Source organism: Labrus bergylta, chromosome 2, assembly GCF_963930695.1.
Source record: "Labrus bergylta chromosome 2, fLabBer1.1, whole genome shotgun sequence".
NCBI lineage: Eukaryota > Metazoa > Chordata > Actinopteri > Labriformes > Labridae > Labrus > Labrus bergylta.
Genome location: NC_089196.1, coordinates 5,145,769 through 5,154,842, shown reverse-complemented (window position 1 = coordinate 5,154,842; position 9,074 = coordinate 5,145,769).

Genomic DNA, 9,074 nt, shown 5'->3' with positions numbered 1-9,074 from the left:
GACTTTTTATTCGCCTCCTCCAGTCTGCGTCGCCAGTAATTCCTCCGTGTTAATGCAGAGTGTGTAAGTCGTTGCATATTAAGTGCAGCGGGGAAGGGTGGGCGGAACCGCTAAGCTTCAGAGCACCGGTGTGACTGTGATCTCCGGCCTGCCCGCCTGCCCTGTGATTTAGCCTCGAAATGACAGACCTGCCCCTCATTGGGCTACGGGTGGAGAGCTAATGACATGCTGCGTGGGCTAACATGACTATTAGCCCACTCGGAGCAGCAGGAACTGACAGGAACACAATTCTGTCATTACACCCCACGGAGACCTCTAATCAGGGAGGCAGGGACACTCGGAGAGGCTGGTCCCGCTGGTACCGGCGTGACGGCAGAGAGGTTATGCAGCGACTCGGTATCAGCTGAACCCGAAGGAGAGTCTGATGTGGAGCTTCAGGTAAAACGGATACCAACAAGCGCTTGACTTTATGAGCCATTGTAATGGATGTGATTTCAACACATTTTAAATGCCAACAAGTAAAAGAAAGATGTTTTTTTTCCTCTTTCAAGACGATCAGGGCTGGATATATCGTTTCTATACATCTTTCTAAATAGGCTTAAAACGTTTGGATTTTGCGTGTCTGCAAGTATTTAGGAACCAACACATTAATCAACATGCAAATAATGGAACTAAAATCTATTCGACAAAACTAGCATTAACCTTTCTTATGTAGTCATCTGATCTCTTTTGATAGTACAAAGAGAATTGAGGAACCTCTCTGAAAGAAGAAATAACACAAACAAAACGCTGCTGTGTTTGAAGAACGCCTCACATCACTCGCCCGAGTCTGAGCCAAGAGATCGTTTTGGTATATGCATTAATAAACACCTCTCCTGACCCGCAGTGTGTCTAAGTTGGTAACATCACCTCCAGTCACACACGGCTCAGTTTAATTCAGCGTCTCCTCGAAGGTCGGTGTCTGAATTCAATTCAACACTCAGTCTTCTTGGTTTGAACAAACACCTTCACAGAAGAAGATTTCATTTACAACAGTTGGATCTTTATTCTACTGAATACTTTTGTTTATTCTGCTGCCGCTACCTTAAATTGTTTAGTATGATCTGCGTTTTTAAAATAATAACTAAAAATTAACTAATAAGTTCATTAATTTACTAATGACTGGTGGTGGCTGTGGATCAGTGGTAGAGTCGGTCGTCTCTCAACCAGAGGGTGGGGGGTTCAATCCCCAGCTACATGTCCGCTGTGTCCTTGGAAAAATAATTAACCCAAAGTTGCACCTGCTACTTAGTCAGCGATGTATGAATGTGTATGAATGGGATTAGTTCATTCAGATGATCACTTTACAAAGAAAGCTCTACCATCAGTGTGTGAATGTGTAGGTGTGACCTGCGCTAAAAAAGTAGTCAGAAGACAAGAAAAGCGTTATACAAGCTCAAGTCAATTTACCATTCACTTAGTTACATAACCTCTTGAATGATTAAGGGTCTGTATCCACTAACGCCGTTTTTGCACTGGCAGCACCAATTTTCAATAAAAAAAACAAAACAATGCCGCTCAGTGTTTCAGCACTCTGCGTCCTGGGTTAAAAATGCCAGCTGCTTTCTGTCACCGCACTCACAGCGCCATCAGATGAAAACAGTTTCACTTTTGGAACACCGCTGTGCTGGTCAATGTAACTTCTCCCTCACCGACCAATCAAAATCAAGAAGGGTCGGGACTTCTGAGATCTGCTTTGTCGACAACGAGGAGAAAGTAAACTGACTCAGGTTGGAGGATACAAGTTCCAGGTCTAAAGCTGCTGCTAATGCCAGGACAAGATACCTTCTTACATTGTGTGAGACAAAGAAACTTCATCCCTGGTAGATGTCGAACATTTATCAAAATGGTTGATTGTTGATTTCTAACAAGAATCAAGGACTGGGGTTTGCAGTCAATGAGTCCTACCAATCACGGCCCTGGGTTTTCTTTTCATGGCTCAGTGGTTCTGAAGTAGGTCGTATAATTGTGCATCTTCTCGTGTAACGCAGACCCTGACGATGCAAATGATTACTCTTCTTTGCCTGCTTCCATTGAAGAGGCTGAACCTTTAAATAAAGAAATGTACACTGACCCGATACTTTTTAAAACACTTCATATGCCTTTGAACTGTGTATCAGTGGAGTGCCTGCCAGTGATGTCCATACCCTCCTTGTAAATTAATCCTTTTTTTAGTTGCAGCACATCCAGGTTAAATGTAAATGTGGTACTTAACAACGAATATAAAAGCCTTCCGGTGGTAGTTACAGGGTGTTACATGACAAACCAGAGATCAGAATGTGGCTCATATCAGTAAAACAGCCACAGAGTCCAGTTCCCTGTTCCCAGTGCTGTGCTGCATGAACATCAACATGATTTCACCGCATACCTGACACTGTGAAATTTCCTAATGCAGTAAACCTCACTCATCTTACACTTCAAGCGGATTAACGCAAACAGAGGGAATTATTAGGAAACGGCACTGTGGCAGGTTAGCTCAGGAACATTCCTCCCTGCAGAAGCTGGAACACAGGAATGTGACGAGTCCCCGTGCAGTAGCCCACCGCCTGTATCGCAGTGTTAATCATACATTATAATCAGCACAGGCACATACCTACCTGTCTGCATACTGGGTGGTGAACCAGAGGAGTCACCTGAATTTCACGAAGATATTTTAATGTTGCTTTTTCCTTTTTCATGAAATCCACAAAATAAATCTACTTTCATCGGTAGCGTGAGCGTTCTGCATGGCCTAAAGCTGAGACCGGACTGTATTTGCGTCAACAAGAATGAACTTAACCGATGGTGACAATGTTGAGCTCGCAGCCTTACGCCTGCAACATTATTTCTGCTTTGTTTTATGCATTACTGACCTTTAGCTCAGCAGGAACTCTCAATATATGCACATACAATGGCCCTTCTGTTTCACTCTACCCACTGGACTTTCACCATGAAACACAATTTAGCATAATGTATATAAAGTAGGGCTGAATTTCAATAGTTCATTGCAATAAAAGAGAATTCTAATTTCTATAATCTTGCATTTAAAAACAGTTTTTGTTAAGCTTAATTACAGATTAAGCAGTCAGCCGATATTATCGGCTGATATGAGCATATTAAGTGACTATCAGTATCGGCTACTACTGTCGCAGATATGCACCAACATTACTCGATTTATTGACTCGTCAACTGAGCTCACTGGGAGTTTTTTGGAATGAGCAATCAAAGTTGCCGCCATATCTTTTATTTTCATCCCTCTGGCTTCAGAAGACACGACGATTGATTACGGCTTTCAGAAAGAGACTAAATTAATTTCAGACCCCTATAGTATCACAATCTATGCCTTAACACGCTAACACTTACAGCCATTTAGCCTATAGTTGGCTACATCAACACATTTTGAAAGTATCCAACAACAACAAAAAATGTTAACAGATGTATATCATATTTCCTGGTTCGAAGATTATGAAGAAAACACAAATTAAATTAGAAGTTAGCCAGGTAGAGGGAGTGATTTAGCAGCAGTGGTTTTGATGCTGGAAGTCGTAGAAAAATGTGATGAATGAATGAAAAAGTGTCTAGATCTTATGACCATTTAGTTGTCATCTTGACTGATAACCTCCATCAAAAATCTCTTTGAAGATCAAAACTCAGAAACTCCACTCACCTAGACTACTGATATTAAATGCATCACTTGAAATAGAAAAAACAAACCTTATCAATCAACACAGGGTTGGAATCAGGACATATTTTAGCAGTGCGGCTTGTTTCTTTTTAACTGCTGATGTTGTGTCTCTGGTCTGAGTGGAGACGCTCAGTCAGACAAGCTGAGACTTGCGCTGCAGGAAGGGACAGGTATGCATACTGAACCCGGTGCAGAGTGGCTTTGTGCTGCAGGTATTTCACTGTGAGGTAGGTCCTCCTGGAGTTCATTCACACAACTCGGAAATATCCATTTGTACATAAACCTGATTCTCTGTTTCTGCTTTGACACACTTAATTTGAAAATGAAGATGTAACCATGAATACAATGAGGCTCGATCTCCAACACAAGCTGACATTTATCTGCATAAAACAACATCCTCTGAAATGTTACCATTTACAACATAAAAAAGGCTGAGGCGTTTGTGAAATCTATCTTGATACCGATTTATCGGTGGAGACAGACACAGAGAAACACATTTATTATGTTGATCCCTCAAATGTAGTTATCAAACACTTGTAGAAAAAGATTTATAAGGCAAGATGGAAAGTAACTGCGCATGTACGTGCATCAACGCTTCACACTCTGGAGAGTGATGATGCTCGTTGTAATCTATATAGCTCCCTCTGCTGGTGAAAAGGGATTGCTAGTTTAATACAATAAAACTTCAAGGAAATGCTATTTGACTGGTGAATGCTAATATGCTAATATCGGCTGATATTATCGGCCGGCCGATTAATCGGTCGGGCGCAAAAAAAAAAGTATAAATATAAAGTGTATTTAAGTAAGCAACTTAAAAATTGTTTACTTAAACTTACACTGTTTTCTCTCAGTGCTCTGGTGATGTCAGAGACTGAAGAGAGAGCTGGTACAGTACAAGACTTATACTGACACATTGAGGTTTTTTTTTAAGGGATGCAAAATATCATTGATGGGAATTATCTGCAAAATCCCCTCTTTTCCCATCAACATGGCACACCTCTAGTCCAAACCAAACAAGAGACTTTCACTTCAACACAGAGAAACACAGAAAGGAAGTAATCCAACCTCGCCACAGACACCTAAGGGAACCGAGCAGAAAAGACTTTCCCTTGTGTTTCTGTACGAGAGGAAAATAAAGGTTGTTTATGATATTAGACAACTAGGAACGAGCATGAGTTGGACCTTCCAAGGGTTACACAAACAAAAACTGTGCAGAAATTTCAAGAGATATACGAGCTGCTGTATGAGGATACATCTCTGAGATTAGCAGACATCCAAGCCTCGATCAACCCTTTCAAATCCAAACAACCAAGAGTACTTATTCTCAATCAAAACAATTTAAATGACCCATCTCTAAAAACATGATGCTAACATGCCTTTTCTGCTGCTTATTTTGATGTCTCTAGCCTGATGTATATTGTTTTAATGAATCCTGTAACGCTGTGTTTGTTTTCTCTATTCAGTGACGTTTGGTACTTGTATAAGAGAGCGTGCTCACAGTGGCCCTCCCATGAAGCTTAATATAATAATGACAGAAAGAAAGAAGTCAGGTCAAATACAGCGCCGGGATACGTGTGAATATTTAACACTAGTAAATAGATGTCTCAAAAATTGCACATAGCAGACTTGGTTGACTTATCAGATTAATCTAAAGGCTACAAACCCCCTGCCCTCCTCGTCAGCAGCTCAGCCAAATGCTCCTGACATCCTCACACCGAGCGCCGAGAGCGAGGCAGCCTTACGAGGCAGAAATGGTGACATCACCCGAACAAGAGCTAAACAAAATAGGGCACAGCTGTTTGCTTCTTTAGGCTACAAATTAGACTCAATATGTCACAGAGCATCACATCACAGGGGAGGACTGCGGGAATAAGCAGCGAGTCGTCTCCGGTCAGATGGAGCTGCACACACATATATCTCTTGCTGCGTGCTTACTTTTCTCCGCTCTGTTTTCCGGGCACACAGATACAGAGATCATGCTAATTTGCACTAGATGAAGAAGGGAGCAATGGAGGGTGTATTGGTGGGGAAATGGATGAATTATGGAGGGATTTAAATAATAAATGCTCCCTCTCCTCGACAAGAGAGAGTCTTGAAAGAGGGGGGTACTCAGGGAGGTAGTGGGACACTTTGTGGAAGCCGTAGACTCATCTAAAGAGATCTGGGGCATATGAATTATACCTTACCGGGTCCATTATCGCTGATCAAAGCATCATATGAATTATTCTACGGGGGCCCATTCGCATGTGCATACAACGCTGCTATAGTTCCACTTCAACAGGAAAGCAGGATGCGGTATGCTCACATGTGGAAGCAGAGATGGAAACACCTGGGAGGAAAAGGGTTAACCGTCATGGTGGAGACATTAAGCCTTCATGTATTAAACAGTTCATGCAAACACAGTGTTGCATGCCATGACTGGGGAAACACCGAATCTGTTTCTAACGTTCATCACGTCGAGGAGAAACCTGGAGGAATCCTTGAAAGGCTGGAGCCCATCCTCTGACAGATAAGGACATAAGAGATAAGGTGTATAGGGAGATGGGGACGGGGACGGGGAAAGTGTGGGGGACCAGTATAGCGACAAGGGAGTGACGCCCCTTTAGTGTTGTTTCTCAGACCTCCACTTTGGAACTGTCGTCTAAAAATACACCATCCACCCAAGCTCTGTGGGAAGGCTTCCCCACAAAACCATCTTCAGCAGCATGTGGGGGTGCATCGTTAGAAAGAGTGTCCGACTGAAGAACAGATCAATGTGTTACCAACAGACTCCATCTGTCTACGTCTTCAGAAGCAACGAAGCCCACAACACGAGTCCTTCTTAAAATGAAGTTATTTGAAGAAGGCTGCTGTTGTATGTCAAACAAATAAAAAAAAAAGCTCTCAAGTGACCAGTTAACCAAGAGAATATATTCTGGTAGTCAGCATTGTTTGGCCCAGCTCACTGGTACGACTTCTTTCAAAGTATTTTCAAAATCCACAAAGTTCTCAGACACACTAGTTAAGACTGTTTGAATGTAGAGCAGTTTTACACTTCAGAACACATGTGTATCTCACACTCCATCATCGTTCCACTCAGAAAGTACAGGATTGATGTAACGCACTGATGTTTGTCAGAGTCACTCGTCAAATCCTACTGCATGTTCGCTGGCCTGCTTTACATTAAATGATCTAGGTGGGTTTGACACCTGCTCAGTCACAGATCTGCTGTCAAGATAGTGATACTAATGACTGAACATTGGACTTTAGGAACGAGTGAAAACAGTTAACATGCGTTTAAAAAATGGCAAACCTGTTAAAGATGGTTTACTAAGGCACCAAAACACTTTCACTACATCGAGTTACTAATCATAGCTTTAGGACGCACACATTTCTGATGTGGTACAACACTGTCATGTTAGGCTGGCTTAACAAAAGACGATTTTAGGCTTAGTGTGGGCCGACTATTGACATCAATCGTCCTCCATATTTGTTTTTCTTCTGAAGTCACATTTGATCACACGAGTTTCTGTGAGAAGAATTCCTATTAACCTTTTAAAAAAGTGGGGTTCAGTGTTTTGCCTAAGGGCACCTTGGCAGTACTCTTGAAGTAAACTGGCACCACTCCAGCAACCAGACCATACTTGGCCCATACTGGGACATTTAAATCAGCAACCCTCCGGCTCCCAATCCAGGTCCAGACTGAGCTACTGCTGCCCCAAATCTGGGGAGAGTGTAGATGCAGTCCCCGTCCCCCCACAGTAAAAAAAAATGTAGAAAGTGGAGATTCCAACATTTTGGGGAATTCACGTAGGTGATCCTCGCCTGAGTAAAATGGCCGGGCCAAGATGTAAAGACAGTTTATTTTATTTTGTGTAAAAACGAAATAAAGTGCTTCTGTTGTGCAACACAATCACAACACCAACAAAAGAGTGGAGAAGAACAGTCTGGCGAACAGGGAAACATGAAGTAGTTTGATTGCATCAACGGAGATGGCACTGGTTGCGTACATACAGGCTACGGTGCTGCGTCAGCTGCAAGTGATAAATGTCACCATCCCCTCCAGCTTGATCATCTTAACTCGTGTTAAACGTTCCTGCGTATTTCCTCACACAAATTTAGTGGGGGCTGGAAGGAAAAGTTGTATTGTATTCCTGCATTTACAACATTTCTGGTATCGCCGCCATTTTCAAAATTCTGCAGAAGGCAGAACGCTAATCAACTGCTGCTTATTATTTAGCAGCTCCAACATCATACGCTCGGTTTCAGTCGCCATGGATTCCTGAGAATTTGGTGGAACTGGACACTGGTGATATAACGAGCATATAAATCGCACTGCCAACTGGCATTTGTTAGGTTTAATATTGCAAAGATACATTTACATACCAACGCAAATTTGTATTGCTCACGACGGCAAATATTTGAAGGAAAGGAATAAATGAGGCTTGATTGTTAATGTAGGGACAGAGATATTGGTGCATTTTTTGCAACCTGCAGCCTTTTAGCACCTAGCTTAGCTTCTATGTGTAGCTAAAAATCAAGGAAGACAGAATAAATATTTAAAGAATGTGATGTGTTCAGCCATTTTGGCATTGTGCACCGAGACCACATTGTTATTTGATGTGAAAGAGGAGAAAGACAAAGTAGACCAACTGTAGACGCAGCGTGAGTCTCGGCATGTCGAGACACCTCCAGCTCCTCTGCTCTGTTTGTGTTTGGTCTGAAGCTGCAACAGGATCTGAGACCCAGGCCGCGGATGTCACTCCTCAGCTGGGTCTCCCGGGATGTCCTCCCACCCTGAGAGGGGGGGGGGGGGGGGGGGGGGGGGGGGGGCACTGGGAGTAGTGGGGTCACTTCTGTAACGTGCCTGCTCACCCTGCTATTAACCCCCCATGGCCCCCTCCCAGACACCCAACTCCTGAGAAGCCGCAGCACTCAAAGTGAAGGTCAAAGAGCCGAGGAGGACACATCAAGGCGGCTTGATCAAAGCCCGGCAGCACCTTGTGTCTGCGCTGGAAATCTGAGCTCCTCTGATGTTGTCTGCAACTCAATTCTGTGCAAAAAAAAAAAAAAAATCCTACCTTAACATCGAACACAGCTTGTCTTCTTCAGTGCAAACTTTGCCTCGTTTTTGGATTGAACTTAATATTTGTATTCATTTCTAAAGATGATTAGTTTGCAGAGGAGAAAGGACTTCAATATAATCCAGCATCATTTTAATGCTGATTGGAAGGGCAAACATGAAAAGGAGAGAAAAAATAACCGTGAGCCTCCTATTCTAAAAGGTCAATACGGCATCATTTACACAGAACAGAAAAACATTTGCCATATTTTGACATATTTATCCAGGCCATCCGATGCACCTTGTTATTTTAGTATCCGAGGCTTTTCT